Genomic DNA, 23,067 nt, shown 5'->3' with positions numbered 1-23,067 from the left:
CTCAGCTCACTTTTAGCTTACTATCCTGACAACTTTGAAGATCATGGTGAGGAGCAGGGTAAGTGTTTTCATAGTAGTGTTAGAGTGATAGAGGTGAAGCACCAGGGTCACTGGGAGGTGAACATGCTCACAGACTGTTGTTGATGCCTCAAGAGAGACATTTCAAATGCAAAACACATACTAAAGTCCTTGGAAGGAGCCTTTCCTCCATAAAATTATGTTATGTTGATCCTATATACTTAATTTAGACTTTGTGCAACTGTAAGACTGTTTTCAAGCCATAATCAGCACATATATTGTACTAAAAAAATTTCTTAGATCTCATTTTTTAAAAGCTGAGATAACAATAAAACCTGACCTGACTCAACAAAATGAATTACAGTTCTGAAATCAGTGAGCATGAAATATTAACAATCAGCTAAAAAACTGCCATCTCAAAAATGATGCAGACCAATGCAATATATAACATAATTATCAATTACTTCATTGAAGGGCGTGGAAGCTGCCTTTTACCTTAATGGGTACTCAGAGCAAATTACTTAACTTTACTGAGCACAATGTCAAATTTACTGGAATTTTCAAATTTCACTTGGCATTTCCAAAATTATTGCTTTTCCTTCTCACAATATTATGAAAAGGAAAGTTGCTACTCACCATACATACATCGGAGATGCTGAGTTGCAGATAGGCACAACAAAAGGCTGTGACACACACACACACATATAGGCATTCACTCATGCAAACGCAACTCACACACATGACTGCAGTCACAGGCAACTGAAACCACACTGTGAGCAGCAGCATCAGTGCATGATAGGTGTGGTGACTGTGTGGGGGTAAGGTGGACACTGGGGCAGGGAGGGGGAGGGATAGTATGATGGAGGTGGCAGACAGTGAAGTGCTGCAAGTTAGACGGAGGGCTGGAGAGAGGTGGGGACGGGTGGGGGGGAGTGGGGGAAAAGGAGAGAAATAAAAAGACTTGGTATGATAATGGAATGTGTAACGCTGGAATGGGAACAGGGAAGGGGCTGGATGGGTGAGGACAATGACTAACGAAGGTTGAGGCCAGGAGGGTTACAGGAACGTAGGATGTATTGCAGGGAAAGTTCTCACCTGTGCAATTCAGAAAAGCTGGTGTTGGTGGCAAGCATCCATATGGCATGGGCTGTGAAGCAGTCATTGAAATGAAGAATGTCATGTTGGGCAGTGTACTCAGCAACAGGGTGGTCCACTTGTTTATTGGCCACAGTTTGTCGGTGACCATTCATGTGAACAGACAGCTTGTTAGTTGTCATGCCTATGTAGAATGCAGCACAGTGGTCGCAGCTTAGCTTGTAGATCACATGACTGGTTTCACAGGTAGCCCTGTCAATCTGGTCACTAACATTACCTATCACATCATAGGCAGGCCTACCTGTGAAACCAGTCATGTGATTCACAAGCTTAGCTGTGACCACTGTGTTGCATTCTACATAGGCATGACAACCAACAAACTGTCTGTCTGCATGAATGGCCACTGACACACTGTGGCCAAGAAACAAGTGGACCACCCTGTTGCTGAACACGCTGCCAAACATGATATATTTCATTTCAGTGACTGCTTCACAGCCTGTGCCATATGGATCCTTGCCACCAACACCAGCTTTTCAGAACTGTGCAGGTGGGAACTTTCCCTGCAATACATCCTCCATTCCTGTAACCCTCCTGGCTTCAACCTTCATTAGTAACTGTCCTCACCCATCCAGCCCCTTCCCTGTTCCCATTCCAGCACTACACAGCTGTCATCTGTCATTCAACCATCACACCCAGTCTTTTTATTTCTCGCCTTTTCCTTTTCCACCACTCCTCCCCCCTCCTTCCCCCTCCCTGCCCTCCGTCTAACCTGCAGCACTTAACTGTCTGCCACCAGCACCATACTATCCCTCCCCCTCCTCGCTCCAGCCTCCTTACCCCATTGCTTGTTTTTCCTTGTCTGAATGTTGATGTTTACTTCATGTATTGCAGTTGGTTAATTATCATAGTAACTTTTTTTTAATGTATATTCACTTAAAACCATTAGTACCAAAGAGGATAATAGAAAATATTAACACCATAAAAAAATGAATCATGTAGCAGTATCCAGTTTCATATAATGTGAAAACATTAATATTCTAGTCAGTTTTTGTTTAAAGTGCCATAAATTATACGTATAGTGCCACATGTTGCCTCAGATCATATCAGAATTATATTCACCTCCACGTAGTTAGACTTTATTAATTGCTTTTGCCTGTATTCTCACTAAATACCAAACAAACCTCTTTCACTGTAAAAGTGCATCTGCAAAAACAAAATAACAGAAAGAAATTGTCCCTAACCGTTGAAACTCCACATAATACTTTTCATATTTCTCATTACTACTTCAGATGTTCATCTGTCCATTATCTCATTACCATTGCTTCACAACCAAATGATATTATAACATTATTGTAGTGTCTGCTCTTTCTTTCTGTAGTCTGTTTCTTCATTGTCTCTTTAGTTAATCTGATTTTTTCATCATGAACTATTTCACTTAAGACAGGAAACTCAGTCTCTTCCCCAAAATGTTGCCAGATTTTTCACCATACCTTAGCTTACAATGAGCAAATCCAGTAGATTCATTTCATAAGTTGTTAACGGCAGAATGGCAGGGTTTTTAACATTCCTAAAATGGCGAAAAGGATCTTTCAACTTCGCATAAAATATTTTCGTGTTCAAATTAAACCAGAGCTTTTTGTTAAAGTATGTTAACCCTACTCTTTTACAAGTAATAACAATAATTATTTAACATGATAATTAACACATTACTTACTTGTTTCAACAAAGAGAATATCTTACCATTCTGTTGGTGCTCGTCATGACAGGCCTCATAAACTGAAGACTTTATGTATTATCTATTTGTAGAACATCTGGTGTATATGGTCCATATTATAGTTAGTTAGTTAGTTACGTGTTCCATTGATCAATAGCATGGAAAAACCGTTATGATGTGGAACGTGTCAAATACACAAGAAATGCACACAGGAAACAAGTTTTTTTTCTTTTTTGTTTACATTATAATGTTATACCTAAATATTTCTATTATCTATCCTATTCCCTTAAATGGCACAAAATGTATATATTATATCTCTAGATTTATTAACTCATATTCAAGAATTCACCTATGGTTATAGATGGAGTTGTCAAGGAGGTATGATTTCAATTTGTTTTTGAAACTATTACTGCTGTCTGTCAGACATTTTATTTCATCTACTGATTTATCAAAAAGTTTTATAGTGGCATATTTTACCCCTTTCTGTGCCAAAGATAAGTTAAGTAAAGGACAGTGTAGGTCTTTCCTTTTTCTGGTATTGTAATCATGAATGTCGCTGTTGATTTTAAACTGGTCCATGTTGTTGAGAAAAAAATTCATTACTGAGTAAATGTACTGTGAAGCAGTTGTAAGAATTCCTAACCTTTTAAACAGATGCCTACAAGATGTGCGACTATGAACCCCACACACTATTCTAGCTGCTTTCTTTTGCGCAGTGAGTACCTTTTGCCTAAGTGTTGAGTTGCCCCAGAATATTATTCCGTATGACATCAGAGAGTGGAAGTATGCAAAGTATGTTAGCTTACTAATTTCTACATCCTCAAAATTGGCAATTATTCTGATTGCACAAATTGCTGAACCTAGTCACTTTAGGAGATCCAAAATATGAATTTTCCAATTAAGATTCTCATCTCTATGTACGCCCAAAAACTTAGTATGCTCCACCCTGGCTACTGACTTCTTTTGATGTGTTATGTTTATTGAAGGACTTATACTTTTTGCAGCAGAAAATTGGATGTACTGTGTTTTTTCAAAGCTCCAAGGAAGCCCATTCGCAGAAAACCAATTAATAATTTTTCCAAATACCTTATTTGTATCATTTTCTATTGGACTTTCTTTTACTGGATTGATAATTATGCTTGTATCATCAGCAAACAGTGTCACTTCAGCATCTTGTTTCACATAAGAAGGGAGGTCATTCACATATATCAAGAACAGGAGGGGACCCATGATCAAACCTTGTGGAACACCTAATGTAATTTCACCCTAGTTAGATGAAAGTGGCAAACTCCTTTGAATCACTTGAAGCATATAAAGAGACTTTTTGCTTTCTGTTCTGTAGATATGACTTAAACCACTCATATGCTGTTCCATTTATACCATAGAATTGAAATTTCTCTAACATAATGTCATGGTTCACACAATCAGATGCTTTGGATAAGTCACAGAATATTCCTACTGGTGACATTTTACTATTTAAAGACTCTATTATGTGGACAGTGAAATTGTATATTGCTGTCTCAGTGGAACAGCATTTCTGAAATCTGAACTGTGATTTACTAAGTATCCCATTACTGTTGAGATGGCTAACCACTCTTGAGTACATTACTTTCTCAAAGATTTTTGAAAATGCTGTAAGCAAGGATACTGGCTGGTAATTATTGACATCTGTGGTTCCCTCCTTTTTGTAGAGGAGCCTGACAATAGCATATTTTAACCTGTCTGGAAAAATACCCTGAGTCAGTGATGCATTACATATGTGACTCAAAACATCAGCTGTAATTGCTCCACATTGTTTTAATAACTTGTTATAGATGTCATCTACTCCAACAGAACATTTATTTTTCAAAGATTTAATAATTTTCCTTATTTCAATAGAGGTTGTTAGATGAAACTTAATCTGACTAAAATTTTTCAAAGCTGACTCTTCCACGTACTGCCTGGCTTTTTCTTTTGAACTATTCTCACCAATTTTTTCTCCTACACTTAAGAAGTGATTGTTAAATACATTGGCTACCTGTGTACTGTTGGTTAAGATGGTCTCATTCTCTTTAACAGTAATACTACCTACCCCAGTGGTTACTGTTCCTGTCTCCCTTCTAACAACATTCCATATTGATTTGATTTTATTGCTGGGGTTGTTAATTTCTTCTCTAATATACATATTTCTTGATTTCCGTACAACTTTTCTCAGTATGTTAAATGTGCTCCCTGCTGCCGTCGGATAAGCAGCTGCAGCAGCAAGTCATATACTCTTAGCTCACTTATTTGTTACATAGTTTAATTCTTAATTTCTTTGCGTGTTTTTGGTATTTGCATGTTTAATTCATACATTTTGGGGCGTATTATAGTATTTGAGAGTTGTAGCATCGCGTTTTAGTACCTGAATAGTGTAAAATCACGTAGTCTCCTTCCGCTGCCGAGCAGTGTGTCAGCAGTGCGCAAGTAGCAGCATTACTGCATTTACTAGGCTATCTTGTATTTTAATAACCGTTTAAATTTTGTGTCGAATTGTTTTTGCTCTCTGTAGATTAGTCCAGACGTTCTTTGCACAACAGTTTTTAGCATGGATAGGGACTGCAACTGCTGTGTTCTGATGCAGGCTGAGTTGGCATCCCTTCACTCCTAGCTTCAGGCAGTGTTGGCTTCGCTCACACAGCTTGAGGCTGTTGCCAATGGGCATCACTGTGGGGGTCCGGATGGGGGTTTGTCGGGGATGGTCAGCTCGTCCCACGCATCCCCTGATCGGACTATGACTGTGGCTGCCTGGGATACTGCCCACATTGAGGCTGATCCCTCACCTGTGGTAGAGTGGGAGGTCATCTCGAGGTGTGGCAGGGGGGGCAAAAGACATTCCGGAGGGCTGAACGGAAGGCCTCTCCAGTTTGTCTGACGAACCGGTTTCAGGCTCTGTCTCAGGCTGATACTGATCTTCAGCTGGACATGGCTGCTTGTCCTGTTCCAGAGGTTGCCCCTCAGTCTGCAAGATCCAGGCGGTCACAGAGGGTGGGCTTACTGGTAGTTGGGAGCTCCAACGTCAGGTGCGTAATGGGGCCCCTTAGGGATATGGCAGCAAGAGAGGGGAAGAAAACCAATGTGCACTCCACGTGCATACCGAGGGGAGTCATTCCAGATGTGGAAAGGGTCCTTCCGGATGCCGTGAAGGGTACAGGGTGCACCCATCTGCAGGTGGTCGCTCATGTCGCCACCAATGATGTGTGTCGCAATGGATCAGAGGAAATCCTCTCTGGCTTCCGGCGGCTATCTGATTTGGTGAAGACTGCCAGTCTCGCTAGTGGGATGAAAGCAGAGCTCACCATCTGCAGCATCGTGGACAGGACTGATTGCAGACCTTTGGTACAGAGCCGAGTGGAGGGTCTGAATCAGAGGCTGAGACTGTTCTGCGACCGTGTGGGCTGCAGATTCCTCGACTTGCACCATAGGGTGGTGGGGTTTCGGGTTCCGCTGGATAGGTCAGGAGTCCACTACACGCAGCAAGTGGCTACATGGGTAGCAGGGGTTGTGTGGCATGGACTGGGCAGTTTTTTAGGTTAGATGGCCTCGAGCAAATACAGAAAGAGTAGCAGCCTCAAAGGGTGTGGGGCAAAGTCAAGACATGAGGGGGCCAAGCAGCAATCGGTATTGTAATTGTAAACTGTCGAAGCTGCATTGGTAAAGTACCGGAACTTCAAGCTGAAATTGTTATAGGTACAGAAAGCTAGCTGAAGCCAGATATAAATTCTGCCGAAATTTTTACAAAGGCACAGACGGTGTTTAGAAAGGATAGATTGCATGCAACTAGTGGTCGTGTGTTTGTCACTGTTAGTAGTAGTTTATCCTGTAGTGAAGTAGAAGTGGATAGTTCCTGTGAATTATTATGGGTGGAGGTTACACTCGACAACCGAGCTAGGTTAATAGTTGGCTCCTTTTACCGACCTCCCGACTCAGCAGCATTAGTGGAGAACTGAGAGAAAATTTGGAATACATTTCACATAAATTTTCTCAGCATGTTATAGTCTTAGGTGGAGATTTCAGTTTACCAGATATAGACTGGGACACTCAGATGTTTAGGATGGGTGGTAGGGACAGAGCATCGAGTGACATTATACTGAGTGCACTATCCAAAAATTACCTCGAGCAATTAAACAGAGAACCGACTCGTAGAGATGACATCTTGGACCTACCGATAACAAACAGACCCGAACTTTTCGACTCTGTAAGTGCAGAACAGGGAATCAGTGATCATAAGGCCGTTGCAGCATCCCTGAATATGGAAGTTAATAGGAATATAAAAAAAGGGAGGAAGGTTTATCTGTTTAGCAAGAGTAATAGAAGGCAGATTTCACACTACCCAACAGATCAAAACGAAAATTTCTGTTCTGACACTTGCAATGTTGAGTGTTTATGGAAAAAGTTCAAGGCAATCGTAAAATGCGTTTTAGACAGGTACGTGCCGAGTAAAACTGTGAGGGATGGGAAAAACCCACCGTGGTCAACAACAAAGTTAGGAAACTACTGCGGAAGCAAAGAGAGCTTCACTGCAAGTTTAAACGCGGCCAAAACCTCTCAGACAAACAGAAGCTAAACGATGTCAAAGTTCATTCATTGGGAGAGTCCTTAGAAAATGTAGTCCATCAACAAAGGAGATGGCTTAAAAAACACTTGTTCAACCTATACTTGAGTATTGCTCATCAGTGTGGGATCCATACCAAGTCGGTTTGACGGAGGAGATAGAGAAGATCCAAAGAAGAGCGGCGCGTTTCGTCACAGGGTTATTTGGTAACTGTGATAGTGTTACAGAGATGTTTAGCAAACTCAAGTGTCAGACTCTGCAAGAGAGGCGCTCTGCATCGCGGTGTAGCTTGCTCGCCAGGTTTTGAGAGGGTGTGTTTCTTTACGAGGTATTGAATATATGGCTTCCCCTTACTTATACCTCCCGAGGAGATCACAAATGTAAAATTAGAGAGATTTGAGCGCGCACGGAGGCTTTCAGACAGTCGTTCTTCCCGCAAACCATACACGACTGGAAGAGAAAAGGGAGGTAATGCCAGTGGCACGTAAAGTGCCCTCCACCAAACACCATTGGGTGGCTTGCGGAGTATAAATATAGATGTAGATGTAATTTTTATAGTGTAAAACTACTTGTGTTTCATTACTAGTTCTTGCTGTTTCATACAGTTTTCTTTTTCTTTCTGAAGACGCTTTAATACCTGTAGCAATTCAAGGTTTCTTTGAAAAGTTTGTGGTATTACATTTAGTAATTTTCTTTGGAAAACAATGTTCAAAAAGGGATGTAAATTTATCAAGAAATATGCTGCATTTATCATTAGCATTTGGCTCATTGTATACATCTTCCCAGTTTACATTTCCTAAACTTTCTCTGAAGTGATCTATAGATACCGGGTTGAGCACCCTCACACTTTTACTTAATGGTTTCTGAAGTGTATGCCCTGTTAGGTTTTGTAAGTTAATCAGTTGTGCATCAGGGTCAGATAATCCATTCACCACAGGGAAAGCATGTGTTTGTTCTACATCCTCTTGCTGTACAAATACATTATCTATTAGAGTGCTACTGTCTTGAGCTACACGTATAGCGAAATTGATTGCTGATTCTAAGTTATGTGTTGTTAACAGCACTTCTAGTTAACTTTTCTGATCAAAATTACTTAGAAAGTGTACATTGAAGTCACCAAAGATTAATATCTTCTTGTTTTTGTCTGACAGACAGCATGACAGGAAGTCAAACTTTTTCATGAATAGCTTCCAGTCTCCTAGTGGGACCTGTACACTGTTGCTAATATCAGCACAAAATTATTTAGCTGAAGATCACATGCCCAAACCTCAAAGTGCTGATCAGCACAAAATCTGCTTACTTCAACAGTTCTGTATTTATACCCTTGTTTTATAAATATGGCAACTCCTCCTTTATCCATACTAGATCTAAAAGTGTAAGATGCTAAATTATACCCATTTATACTGACATTTTCCATCCCCACAGTTACATGGTGCTCAGACAGACAAAGTATATCAATCTCATTCTTATTTTTGAGATCATCTAAATGCATTATCAGCTCATCTACTTTACTTTTTATTCCCCTAATATTTTGGTGAAGTAAGTTGATACCACCCTTAGCTTTATCCCTATTTGCTGTGCCTGAAGTTTCTTTTCTTCTATTTTCCTTGGTTATTGTCTGTCTGGAATTTGGCTTTAACCTAAAAAACCTGTCTGCCTGGTCCCAATAACCACAGGGATCACCTCTTGTGTGACTGTGCTCCCCCCCCCCCCCCTTACAGTATCTGCTAATAGAGAAGCTAACTTATCTTTCCCGTTCCTATTAAGGTGCAGGCCATGTGTAGTGTAACCCCACCCCCACCAATAGCATCAACTGGAACAACGCTCATGTGAGACTTTGCCGGTGTCTGGAGCATCCCATTCAGCTCAGTGTTAACACACCTTACAGCAGTGTTTACCCAGGGCTGATCATGGTGCTGAAAGATCTGCACAAACCCCACATTCGTGTGCCCAGTTTCTGCTCCTATTTTATCCAGGTCACTCCTAATACTATATCTTGGATTCATAGCCAGGCTGTTTTCTGCTCCCCCAACTATAATTACCTGATCTTCCTTCTCAAAGTCCTTGCATAGTTGACCTAAGTTTTCCATCACCTGGCTAAGGCTAGCAATTGGATTCACAAAACTTGTGACCTGGTACTCTGTCCCTAATTTCTCCTGAAGCTGTTGGCCCACACCCCTCCCATGACTGCTACCTATAAGCAGAATTCTTCTTTTCCTATTCTGGTTTGGTCCTGCCCTGTCTTTTTTCTTTGAGTTAGTATTCTGCTTCAGCCTACATTCAACTATATCTGAATGAAGCCCTTCCTCCACTACTTCAGATACCAAGCCAAACTGATTTGCTAACTGAATTTCAGAAATCAATTGCTTCCCTTTTTCGTCCTTTGCTTGCTACCTTTTCCCAGCGCTCAGAGTCCTTTTCCTCCCTTAGCTTACATAATTCCAAATTTGTGATTTCTAATTGAGCCTAAAGGGTACAAATCTTTGACTCCTGTTCCATGATTTTTCTGTCCTTTCTACATAACCTACACTGCCATGAAAGAGCCTCATTACCTACCCTTGTTTCCTCTCCGCTCTACCAGTTTTAATCTGCCAGGAAGTTTCATATCAGTGCACACTCCGCTGCAGAGTGAAAATCTCATTCTGGAAACATCCCCCAGGCTGTGGCTAAGTCATGTCTCCGCAATATCCTTTCTTTCAGGAGTGCTAGTTCTGCAAGGTCCGCAGGAGACCTTCTGTAAAGTTTGGAAGGTAGGAGATGAGGTTCTGGCAGAACTAAAGCTGTGAGGACGGGGCGTGAGTCATGCTTGGGTGGCTCCATTGGTAGAGCACTTGCCCATGAAAGGCAAAGGTCCCGAGTTCGAGTCTTGGTCCGGCACACAATTTTAATCTGCCAGGAAGTTTCATATCAGTGCGCACTCCGCTGCAGGATGAAAATCTCATTCTGGTAACCACACAAATTCTGGATGAGAGACACAAATTAATTTAACTTTGAAGCACTAAGTATAGTCAAAAACAAATATCTACCCTTGTATGAAATTTACACCTAAGTATGTAAACAACCTTGTGACTGCCGGTCTTTACAAAATATTCCTTTTCGATGTAATTAGGTTTAGAAAAGTGAAACCTTCAATAGATAGATTAGATGAGAAGTAAATGCACTAGTCTAAAATGTAATATAAACTAAATTAGCTCTTATTTCAATACTAATCGCTTATCTTAGTGAGAGCTTCATACACGCGCATCCACTTAACACATTCACATGTGTACTGCATGTGGCTTTGTTGCACTTTTTACTGAAGTCATTGGAATCTGTTAGATGCATTTAGCATGAGTCATTTGATCACTCATGTGAACCCATACTTTTTTTGCATTATAGATGGTCATGGTTGCAAGTTTTTTCTTTCCATTTTTGCTAAGCAATAGTCATGGTGCTGTCTGTGTTGCCAGTCTGGCACAGGGTGGAAGTTGAATGTATTTCAGCATTGACTTATCTCATCAGGGATTTCCTGACAGATCTCATTCATCATACCAGCTAAGAAGATTTCTCTTCCTTGGGCTTCGTAGCAATTTGAAAAGATGTGAAGTGGTTATCTGGTGTCATGTTTCTTCCTTGATATAGAAATGGCTCCATGAGATGCAGAATGACATACACCCTGAGTTGTTGCTTCTCTCTATGTGTGTCCTCTTTTTCTGAGGTATGGGGAAGTATTACACACATACTTTGTTGGTACATACCAGCAATTGGAATATGAGGCCATGTTTGTCAGGTTTTCTGGACATAAACTGATTGAAACTGCATTTTGTTTTGATTGGTAATAGTTGCTCATCTATGGTTACAATTTCTCCAGGGCACCAAGAACTCATCCTGCTTTCCACGAACTGTACACACATTTCAAATACAAGAGTGAATTTGTTGGCTGGCAGGCATTCAACTTGGAATGATTTTTCATTGAAACAAAGAAACCTGTCTCTTGGCGTAATGTCCTTGATGGAAGGAGGCTCCCAAGAATGCAACCAAAGACCATCCACAGATATACCTTGGGCACAACTGACACATTCTACATCTACATCCATACTCCGCAAGCCGCCTGACGGTGTGTGGCGGAGGGTACTTTGAGTACCTCTATCAGTTCTCCCTTCTATTCCATTCTCGTATTGTTCTTGGAAAGAAAGATTGGCGGTATGCCTCTGTGTGGGCTCTAATCTCTCTGATTTTATCCTCATGGTCTCTCAACGAGATATACGTAGGAGGGAGCAATATACTGCTTGACTCCTTGGTGAAGCTATGTTCTCAAAACTTCAACAAAAGCCCATACTGAGCTGCTGAACATCTCCCCTGCAGAGTCTTCCACTGGAGTTTATCTATCATCTCCATAACACTTTTGTGATTACTAAATGATCCTGTAATGAAGTGCGCTGCTCTCCATTGGATCTTCTCTATCTCTTCTGTCAACCCTATCTGGTACGGATCCCACACTGGTGAGCAATATTGAAGCAGTGGGCAAACAAGTGTACTGTAACCTACTTCCTTTGTTTTCAAATTGTGTTTCCTTAGGATTCTTCCAATGAATCTCAGTCTGGCATCTGCTTTACTGACGATCAACTTTATATGATCGTTCCATTTTAAATCACGCCTAATGCCTACTCCCAGATAATTTATGGAATTAACTGCTTCCAGTTGCTGACCTGCTATATTGTAGCTAAATGATAAAGGATCTTTCTCTCTATGTATGCGCAGCACATTACATTTGTCTACATTGAGATTCAATTACCATTCCGTGCACCATGCGCCAATTCGTTGCAGATCCTGCTGCATTTCAATACAATTTTCCATTGTTACAACCTCTCGATATACCACAGCATCATCCGCAAAAAGCCTCAGTGAACTTCTGATGTTATCCACAAGGTCATTTATGTATATTGTGAATAGCAACGCTCCTACGACACTTCCCTGCGGCACACCTGAAATCACTCTTACTTCGGAAGACTTCTCTCCATTGAGAATGACAAGCTGTGTTCTGTTATCTAGGAACTCCTCAATCCAATCACACAGTTGCTATGATAGTCCATATGCTCTTACTTTGTTCATTGAACGACTGTGGGGAACTGTATCAAATGCCTTGCGGAAGTCAAGAAACACGGCATCTACCTGAGAACCCGTGTCTATGGCCCTCTGAGTCTTGTGGACAAATAGCGTGAACTGTGTTTCACACAATTGTCTTTTTCGAAACCCAAGCTGATTCCTACAGAGTAGATTTCTAGTCTCCAGAAAAGTCATTATACTCTAACATAATACGTGTTCCAAAATTCTACAACTGATCGATGTTAGAGTTGTAGGTCTATAGTTCTGCACATCTGTTCGACATCCCTTCTTGAAAATGGGGATGACCTGTGCCCTTTTCCAATCCTTTGGAACGCTATGCTCTTCTAGAGACCTACGGTGCCACTGCAAGAAGGTGGGCAAGTTTCTTCGCATACTCTGTGTAAAATTGAACTGGTATCCCGTCAGGTCCAGTGACCTTTCCTCTTTTGAGCGATTTTAATTGTTTCTCTATCCCTCTGCCATCTATTTCGATATCTACCATTTTGTCATCTGTGCGAAAATCTAGAGAAGGAACTACAGTGCAGTCTTCCTCTGTGAAACAGCTTTGGAAAAAGACATTTAGTATTTCGGCCTTTAGTCTGTCATCATCTGTTTCAGTACCATTTTGGTCACAGAGTATCTGGACATTTTGTATAGATCAACCTACCGCTTTGACATAAGACCAAAATTTCTTAGGATTTTCTGCCGAGTCAGTACATAGAACTTTACTTTCGAATTCATTGAACGCCTCTCGCATAGCCCTCCTCACACTACATTTCGCTTCGGGTAATTTTTGTTTGTCTGCAAGGCTTTGGCTGTGTTTATGTTTGCTGTGAAGTTCCCTTTGCTTCCGCAGCAGTTTTCTAACTCTGTTGTTGTACCACGGTGACTCTTTTCCATCTCTTACAATCTTGCTTGGCACATACTCATCTAACGCATGTTGTACGATAGTTTTGAATTTTGTCCACTGATCCACAACACTATCTGTACTTGTGACAAAACTTTTGTGTTGTGCCATCAGGTACTCTGAAATCTGTTTTTTGTCACTTTTGCTAAACAGAAAAATCTTTCTACCTTCTATTTATGGCTGAAATCATCGATGCAGTAACCGCTTTATGATTGCTGATGCCCTGTTCTGTGTTAACTGTTTCAAATAGTTCGGGTCTGTTTGTCACCAGAAGGTCTAATATGTTATCGCCATAAGTTGGTTCTCTGTCTAACTGCTCAAGGTAGTTTTCAGATAAAGCACTTAAAAAAATTTCACTGGATTCTTTGTCCCTGCCACCCGTTATAAATGTTTGAGTCTCCCAATCTATATCCGGCAAATTAAAATCTCCACCCAGAACTATAACATGGTCGGTAAATCTACTCGAAATATTTTCCAAGTTTTCCTGCAGGTGCTCTACCACAACAGCTGCTGTGCTAGGGGGCCTATAGAGACATCCAATTACCATGTTTGAGCCTGCTTTAACTGTGACCTGCACCCAAATTATTTGACATTTCGGATCTCCGTCAATTTCCTTCAATACTATTGCACTTTTTATCGCTATACACACGCCTCCCCCTTCACTGTCCAGCATGTCTCTGCGCTATAAATTCCAATCTGAGCTTAGAATTTCATTACTGTTTACGTTTGGTTTCAGCCAACTTTCTGTCCCTAGTACTATGTGGGCATTGTGACCGTTTATTAATGAGAGCAGTTCTGGGACCTTTCTACAGATGCTCCTGCAGTTTACTATTACCACATTAATATTTTTATTCCCTGTTGCGTTCTCCCTACTACTACCTTGTCACGTCTCAGGAGGCGTCTTGTCAGGCTTAGGGAGGGAATTCTCTAACCTAACAAACCCACATGCGCACTCCACACATACTCCGCCACACTTGTAGCCACTTCCTTCAACATAAAAATGGCTGTCAATTTTTCCAGTTCCTCAAGAGACACATTTTTAGTACTTTTCAGGCACTTGATTGTGTGTGTATTTCTTCATGAGACATTGCATTACTTCATCAAAAAAAAGATGGAAAGCCCTAATGACAGAGTCACCTACTTGTTGGTAATCTTCAGTGGTGGGACCTATTCTCTCCTTCAGAACATTCACAACCAATCTTCTCCCAAAAAATGAAAAATTGGCAACTTCCCACACTGTTCCAGCTGTAGCGACCATCTTTGTAGGGACAATCATCTGGACCTGTTGTGAAGGATGAGGAGATGATTGACGTAGATTAGCGTCTGAATCCTCCTCCGATAATCCCTCGTCATTCACAATGTTTTCATCTGCAACTTCACGTGTGTCTAGTACAAAATCCTCATCTTCATCAGTGAAGTCAGTTTCCGGTTCAGTGTCAGTAACATTTCTTCATCAAAAAGTCCATGCTGATGAGACATGTTTAAAAACACCTTTCATGGACAAAGAAGATTACCTGAATGACATTATATAAACTGAGGCAGAGTGGAACATGCACAGATCAGAAGGCAACACTGAGTAGCAACAGCTCCACATGATTTTGCTGTTGGATTATTTACATATAATCAGAAGAGAAATTGCAGCATCTGTCATTCTAGCTAGCTATATCAAACAAAATATCTAAGAATATGGTTATAATAGAAGGAAACATTCCATGAAGGAATTTATTAAAGTTTTATTTATTTAAGTTTTATTTACATTCCCTCCGCAAACATGCCTTCACCCTAGCCAGATTACGCTCACATTTTTTATTTTCTCAGGCTTGTCTGACATTTGGCATAACCCCCAAAGGCCTCACACTTAAAGTTCCCATCTCTGGCTGCAACCCTTCTTTCCATCAGTCCCTATACCAGTTCCAAACTGAACAATCCATTGCCCTCACCCACCTAATCCTTCACCTACACATCAACTCAGCCAATGAACACACCCGTCAACTCCTATCCTTAATAAAAGTCCTCAATCTTTCCTCTCCCACATCCACAGCAGCTATTCAGAGCATCCTCCTACAGGCCAACCGCCAATTAGAACAGCATGCCACCCTTCACCTCAAAAAACTATCCAATCTCCTGGTTTCCCACCTCCGGAAAGGCAACTCGCTCACCCTTCAAAACCTTTCCAGCAAACCTCAACCACCTCTCATTGCACACAAACCCAGTCTCTCCCATCTACTCAATCTCCCACTTCCAGCTCCACTCCCTCCAAAACCTCAAAATTCCGATCAACACAATCTGGCACCACAACACCCTAATTCAGTAGTTAACCTTTCCTCCAAACCTCTCTCCCAATCCGAAACCTCTGTCCTATCCAAAGGCCTCACCTTCAGCCCCACTCTCAGATTCAACCAAACAGCCCTCGTCAAAGATTTACTATCCTACACTCGTACTCTCTGCTGGAAGTATCACTTTGCCACGAAGAAAAATGATCCTAATCCTACCCCTAATGATCCAACTTCCCAAGACACTATCCAAATTGAACCTTGCCTGGAACAGTTCCGTCCTCCGTCACAGCGGGACCCACCTCCTCTTCCTCAAAATCACCCTCTCCAAACCTTCCAGGAATTTCTGACTTCCAGCCTTGCCTCTCAATCCTTCTTAAAAAACCTTAATCCTACTCCCAACATCACCACTGCTGAAGCCCAGGCTATCCGTGATCTGAAGGCTGACTGGTCCATCGTCATTCTTCCGGCGGACAAGGGTTCCACGACCGTGGTACTTGATCGTCGGGAGTATGTGGCTGAGGGACTGCGTCAGCTTTCAGACAACACCACATACAAAGTTTGCCAAGGTAATCCCATTCCTGATGTTCAGGCAGAGCTTCAAGGAATCCTCAGAACCTTAGGCCCCCTACAAAACCTTTCACCTGACTCCATCAACCTCCTGACCCCACCGACACCCCGCACCCCTACCTTCTACCTTCTTCCTAAAATTCACAAACCCAATCATCCCGGCCGCCCCATTGTAGCTGGTTACCAAGCCCCCACAGAACATATCTCTGCCTACGTAGATCAACACCTTCAACCCATTACATGCAGTCTCCCATCCTTCATCAAAGACACCAACCACTTTCTCGAACGCCTGGAATCCTTACCCAATCCGTTACCCCCAGAAACCATCCTTGTAACCATTGATGCCACTTCCTTATACACAAATATCCCGCACGTCCAGGGCCTCGCTGCGATGGAGCACTTCCTTTCACGCCGATCACCTGCCACCCTACCTAAAACCTCTTTCCTCATTACCTTAGCCAGCTTCATCCTGACCCACAACTTCTTCACTTTTGAAAACCAGACATACCAACAATTAAAGGGAACAGCCATGGGTACCAGGATGGCCCCCTCGTATGCCAACCTATTCATGGGTCGCTTAGAGGAAGCCTTCTTGGTTACCCAGGCCTGCCAACCCAAAGTTTGGTACAGATTTATTGATGACATCTTCATGATCTGGACTCACAGTGAAGAAGAACTCCAGAATTTCCTCTCCAACCTCAACTCCTTTGGTTCCATCAGATTCACCTGGTCCTACTCCAAATCCCATGCCACTTTCCTTGATGTTGACCTTCACCTGTCCAATGGCCAGCTTCACACGTCTGTCCACATCAAACCCACCAACAAGCAACAGTACCTCCATTACGACAGCTGCCACCCATTCCACATCAAACGGTCCCTTCCCTACAGCCTAGGTCTTCGTGGCAAACGAATCTGCTCCAGTCCGGAATCCCTGAAGCATTACACCAACAACCTGACAACAGCTTTCGCATCCCGCAACTATACTCCCGACCTGGTACAGAAGCAAATAAACAGAGCCACTTCCTCATCCTCTCAAACCCAGAACCTCCCACAGAAGAACCACAAAAGTGCCCCACTTGTGACAGGATACTTTCCGGGACTGGATCAGATTCTGAATGTGGCTCTCCAGCAGGGATACGACTTCCTCAAATCCTGCCCTGAAATGAGATCCATCCTTCATGAAATCCTCCCCACTCCACCAAGAGTGTCTTTCCGCCGTCCACCTAACCTTCGTAACCTCTTAGTACATCCCTATGAAATCCCCAAACCACCTTCCCTACCCTCTGGCTCCTACCCTTGTAACCGCCCCCGGTGTAAAACCTATCCCATGCACCCTCCCACCACCACCTACTCCAGTCCTGTAACCCGGAAGGTGTACACAATCAAAGGCAGAGCCACGTGTGAAAGCACCCACGTGATCTACCAACTGACCTGCCTACACTGTGATGCATTCTATGTGGGAATGACCAGCAACAAACTGTCCATTCGCATGAATGGACACAGGCAGACAGTGTTTGTTGGTAATGAGGATCACCCTGTGGCTAAACATGCCTTGGTGCACGACCAGCACATCTTGGCGCAGTGTTACACCGTCCGGGTTATCTGGATACTTCCTACTAACACCAACCTATCCGAACTCCGGAGATGAGAACTTGCTCTTCAATATATCCTCTCTTCCCGTTATCCACCAGGCCTCAATCTCTGCTAATTTCAAGTTGCCGCCACTCATACCTCACCTGTCATTCAACAACATCTTTGCCTCTGCACTTCTGCCTCGACTGACATCTCTGCCCAAACTCTTTGTCTTTAAATATGTCTGCTTGTGTCTGTATATGTGTGGATGGATATGTGTGTGTGTGCGAGTGTATACCCGTCCTTTTTTCCCCATAAGGTAAGTCTTTCCGCTCCCGGGACTGGAATGACTCCTTATCCTCTCCCTTAAAACCCACATCCTTTCGTCTTTCCCTCTCCTTCCCTCTTTCCTGATGAGGCAACAGTTTGTTGCAAAAGCTTGAATTTTGTGTGTATGTTTTTGTTCGTTTGTGTGTCTGTCGACCTGCCAGCACTTTCATTTGGTAAGTCACATCATCTTTGTTTTTAGGTATAAAATATCTAAGAAAATATAAATATTTTGTAAATCATAATTATTAAAGTAAAATGGAGAAAAAGTTAGGAAGAGTCATATGATTTCATGAATGAAGGAAAGAAATTGGATATGACACTGAAGAACAAAAAGACTGTCACAAAATCAAAATAAGCTTTTGGCCAACAAAGCCTTTGTCAAAAATAGACCCCCCACGCACACATACGCACATGCAAATGCAACACACATGCACGTGACCACAGTCTCTGGCTGTTGAAACCAGCATATTATGGGAGAGGCAACTGGGTGGGGAAAAGGAGGAGGCTGGGCTGGGGAGAGGAGGGTAGTGGTTGAGTGTAGTAAGGTGCTGCATGCTCTCACTTGCAGCACTTTACTGTCCCCCACTCCTACCCTCCTATCCCTCCCCCTCACTGCTCCAGCCTCCTTCTCATCCCCACCCGGTTGCCTCTCCCATCGTGTGCTGTTACTGCTGCTGCTCAGCTGCCAGAGTCTCTGTTATGTGTGTGTGAGCTGCATTTGTGTGTGTGTATGTGTTTGGGTGTGTGTGTGGGGGGGGGGGGGATGTTTATTTTTGACAAAGGCCTTGTTGGCCAAAAGCTCATTTTGTGACAGTCTTTTTGTTGTGCCTATCTGTGACTCAGCATCTGCACTATGTGTTGGGTACAACTATCTTTTGTAATATTGTTGTTATTCCATCCTGGATTTTCCATTGTTTGACTGAAGAAAAAAGTAACACAGGTGTCTTTTTGACCCCTTCCATTGTCTAGTGTTAATAATGTTCTCAATATTGTATATATGCCTGGTCCAAGCTGAGTGTTTCTTACTAAAGCATGTCCTGCATAAACTACTGATTTCTTTCATGGCCCTTTCACTCATATTACCTTGTGGAAAACAGGTGGAAATCTTTATATGGTTAATTTTGTACATCTCCATGGATTGTGCAAATCTTTCAGCTGTAAATTAAGATTGGTTGTCTGATGAAATTGATTTTGTTGCCCCCACTTTGTAAAAATAATCAGTTTCCAGTTTTTGTAGAAAATGATTTGGTGTTAGCCTTCTTTATGGGGTGAAATTCCACAGAATTTGCAAAAGTATCCATAACTATGAAAATAAGTTGACATCCCCCTGTGGATGTTGGCAGTGGGCCTAGAAAATGGATAGCAATTAATTTTCTTGGAGCATTAGGAAGCACTGAATTCATTAAATCATTGGATGAAATAGCAGTGGTCTTGATTCACTGACACTTTTTGCACCCAGCCAATCTCTTCTTTACTCTCCTCCACAAGTTATTGAAAATTACTATTTCCTCAGTTTTACTGGCTCCATAATGACAGTAACTTTTGTGTAAGTAATTAATTAATGCATGTATATGTCACTCAGGTAAACACAGTTTCCACTCTTGTTTATCCAAAGACTTCCTCCTGAATAATAAATCATTGTATCTAGTGTTATACTTTTTAACCTTGACCTCACCATCTGAACTGTAATGTTTAACTAATCTCAAATTTGGATCTTCATTTTTTTTCCTTTCTCATGTTTCTACAAATACATGTAATCAGTTTTTCATCCTTGAGTTCTTGTAAATAAAACAATCTTATCTGATCCCCATTTTACCCATGGCCACCATCATTCCCGTTTCTTACAGGTATTCTGGAAAGAGCATTGGCTATAATGTCCTCCTTACCTTTGATAAACCTAATTTCTAAGATTGAACTGCTGCAAATGTAATGTCCATCTGAATGCTTTAACTGCACTGATATATAAAAAAAATCAAGGCTTTGTGGTGTGTGTAAGCTAATGTCTTGTGGGCTAAGAGATATCACTCAAATTCTTGAAATCCGAGAATGTTGCCAAAGCTTTCAATTTAGAAATGATAATTAAATTGACATCCTAGCTGCAAGCAGGCGTTGATACACTTCATTGGGGACATGTTGAAAATGTGTGCCCCGACCGGGACTCGAACCCGGGATCTCCTGCTTACATGGCAGACGCTCTATCCATATGAGCCACCGCAGGCACAGAGGATAGTGCGTCTGCAGGGACTTATCCCTTGCATGCCTCCCGTGAGATCCACATTCCCAACATGTCCACAACACTACATTCGTAGTGCGCCTAATAGATGTTTGCCCATCATACTCATTACTCATGGCAGATTAATCTACCAAGTCCCGTACGAGTTCGGGCATAGCGTGTGCGTTCACACAAGAAGGTCAAAGGCCGGGAACCCATATTTTTAACTATATATGACGGTAGTATCTGTTCCCGAAAGAACAGTTACCGTCGATGACCATGCAGCTTTGCTAGAAATGAAATGATAATTAAATTGACACCCCAGCTGCAAGCAGGCGTTGATACACTTCATTGGGGACATGTTGAAAATGTGTGCCCCGACCGGGACTCGAACCCGGGATCTCCTGCTTACATGGCAGACGCTCTATCCATCTGAGCCACCGCGGGCACAGAGGATAGTGCGTCTGCAGGGACTTATCCCTTGCACGCCCCCCGTGAGATCCACATTCCCAACATGTCCACAACGCTACATTCGTAGTGCGCCTAATAGATGTTTGCCCATCATACTCATTACTCGTGGCAGATTAATCTACCAAGTCCCGTACGAGTTCGGGCATAGCATGTGCGTTCGCACCTGACCTTCTCGTGCGAACGCACACGCTATGCCCGAACACGTACGGGACTTGGTAGATTAATCTGCCACGAGTAATGAGTATGATGGGCAAACATCTATTAGGCGCACTACGAATGTAGTGTTGTGGACATGTTGGGAATGTGGATCTCACTGGGGGCATGCAAGGGATAAGTCCCTGCAGACGCACTATCCTCTGTCCTCTGTGCCCGCGGTGGTTCAGATGGATAGAGCGTCTGCCATGTAAGCAGGAGATCCCGGGTTCGAGTCCCGGTCAGGGCACACATTTTCAACATGTCCCCAATGAAGTTTATCAACGCCTGCTTGCAGCTAGGGTGTCAATTTAATTATCATTTCATTTCTAGCAAAGCTGCATGGTCATCAACGGTAACTGTTCTTTCAGGAACAGATACTACCGTCATATATAGTTTCAAATTAGAAATGTAGTAATAAAGTTCTGCTGATGAATGCTACTCTTCTGTGTTGCACTGTTTTATCTGTTTCTACCAACTGAAAAAATTCAACCCTCAAATTGGAGAAACTTGAGTCGGTGCTCCTACAAAAAGGCAAAGAAAAATCTGGATGGTACACCAATTTACTGTTTACTAATTCCTCCTTTAAATTTTGAAAAGATTCTTCACATTCAGATGTCCAATGCCACATAATATTTTTCTTTAATAGATTATGTAAACCATGATGGTTAAATGACTGGTATGTCATAAATTTTGAATATTATGGTGTTTTGTTGATTGCTGCTGGAAAATCTATAATAGCTTTTAATTTTTCCAAATCAATTTGTTTTCTTTTTTGTTAATTACATGACTTACAAATTACATTTTCTTCTTGACAAACTCAGACTTACTTAATTTCAGCTTCACTTCCCTCTGTAAATAGCAGTAAGTATGTCATCCAAAACTGTACAGTGCTCAAATCAATCAGAATCATAACTGGGAATCAAGATATTGTTTACATAAACATATGAACAAAAATAATCAATTTTTGAAAGTAAAATGTAGCTGGATAGATAAAAAAAATCTACTCACCAAGTGGCAGTAGGAGTACACATGTATAAAGGCATTTAAATTTGCAAGCTTTCGGAGCCAGGCAGAAGGGTTGAAGGGGAAGGAGGAGGGGTGAAGGAAAAGGAGTGTGTGCATGTTTTGAGGTTTTCGGGTGCTAAACAGCATGGTCATCAGCGCCCAAAGGAAAAGGAGTGGTGAGGTTTAGGAAATGGGGAGAGTTCAAAAAAGTCACCCAGGACTCTGGGTCAGGTGAGACTTACCAGACAGGATGTGAAGGAAAGAATGATGGGGATTGCACTGGACCCTGACAGAACTTGAAGGTGGAAGGCAGGGTAAAATGCAAGAGAGAGAGAGAGAGAGATTACTGCCAAAACATCATGAATGAGTTAAAAAGAGCAGAAAGCTAATTGCATTGTACGTGATAGAGGGGGAAGAGGGCAGGGAAAAATAGACTGATAAGAAAATGAAAGATATAGAAAACTAAAACGAAGTGAGGAAAGGAATAGTTAATGTGAAGAAATGCTGACCAAAGAAATTAACATAAATTAAGGCCAGGTGCGTGGTGAGAACCAGACACATGTTGTAACACCTGTTCCCACCTGTCGAGTTCTGAGAAACTGGTGTGTGCGGGAAGAATCCAGATGGCGCATGTGGTGAAACAGGCACCAAGATTACAGCTATCATCTTGTAGAGCATCCTCTGCAACAGGATGTTGGGTGTCACCAGTATACACTCTCTGCCTATGCCCATTCATCCTAACTGATAACTTGGTGATAGTCATGCCAATGTAAAAGACCGAATGGTGTTTACAAAACAGCCAGTATATGACATGTTGTTTTGCAGGTGGATCTCCCTTTGCTAGTGTATGTTTTGCCATTTATAGAGCTAGTGTAGGTGGCAGTAGGAGAGTGCATATGGTACGTCTTACAGTCGGGACAGTCACAGGGGTAGGGGCCATAAGGCAGGGAAATGAGTGCAGGCGGAGCATAGGATCTGACAAGGATATTGCAGAGATTGGGAGGCCAATGAAAGCTAATCTAGTTGTGGTGGGCAAAATGTTGGAGA

At 42.1% G+C, this 23,067-nt stretch overlaps 2 non-coding genes across 2 annotated transcripts; both read right to left on the bottom strand.

Moving 5' to 3' along the window:
* Window positions 1-20,281: 20,281 nt before the first annotated feature.
* Trnat-ugu (transfer RNA threonine (anticodon UGU)) lies at window positions 20,282-20,356 on the bottom strand. Its single transcript has one exon. It is a non-coding gene; the product is annotated as a tRNA-Thr (tRNA).
* A 366-nt stretch (window positions 20,357-20,722) lies between these two features.
* Trnat-ugu (transfer RNA threonine (anticodon UGU)) lies at window positions 20,723-20,797 on the bottom strand. Its single transcript has one exon. It is a non-coding gene; the product is annotated as a tRNA-Thr (tRNA).
* Between the last annotated feature and the right edge of the window lie 2,270 nt (window positions 20,798-23,067).

This window comes from Schistocerca cancellata, chromosome 6, assembly GCF_023864275.1.
Source record: "Schistocerca cancellata isolate TAMUIC-IGC-003103 chromosome 6, iqSchCanc2.1, whole genome shotgun sequence".
Taxonomy (NCBI): domain Eukaryota; kingdom Metazoa; phylum Arthropoda; class Insecta; order Orthoptera; family Acrididae; genus Schistocerca; species Schistocerca cancellata.
This window is presented reverse-complemented; position numbering and strand designations above follow the sequence as displayed.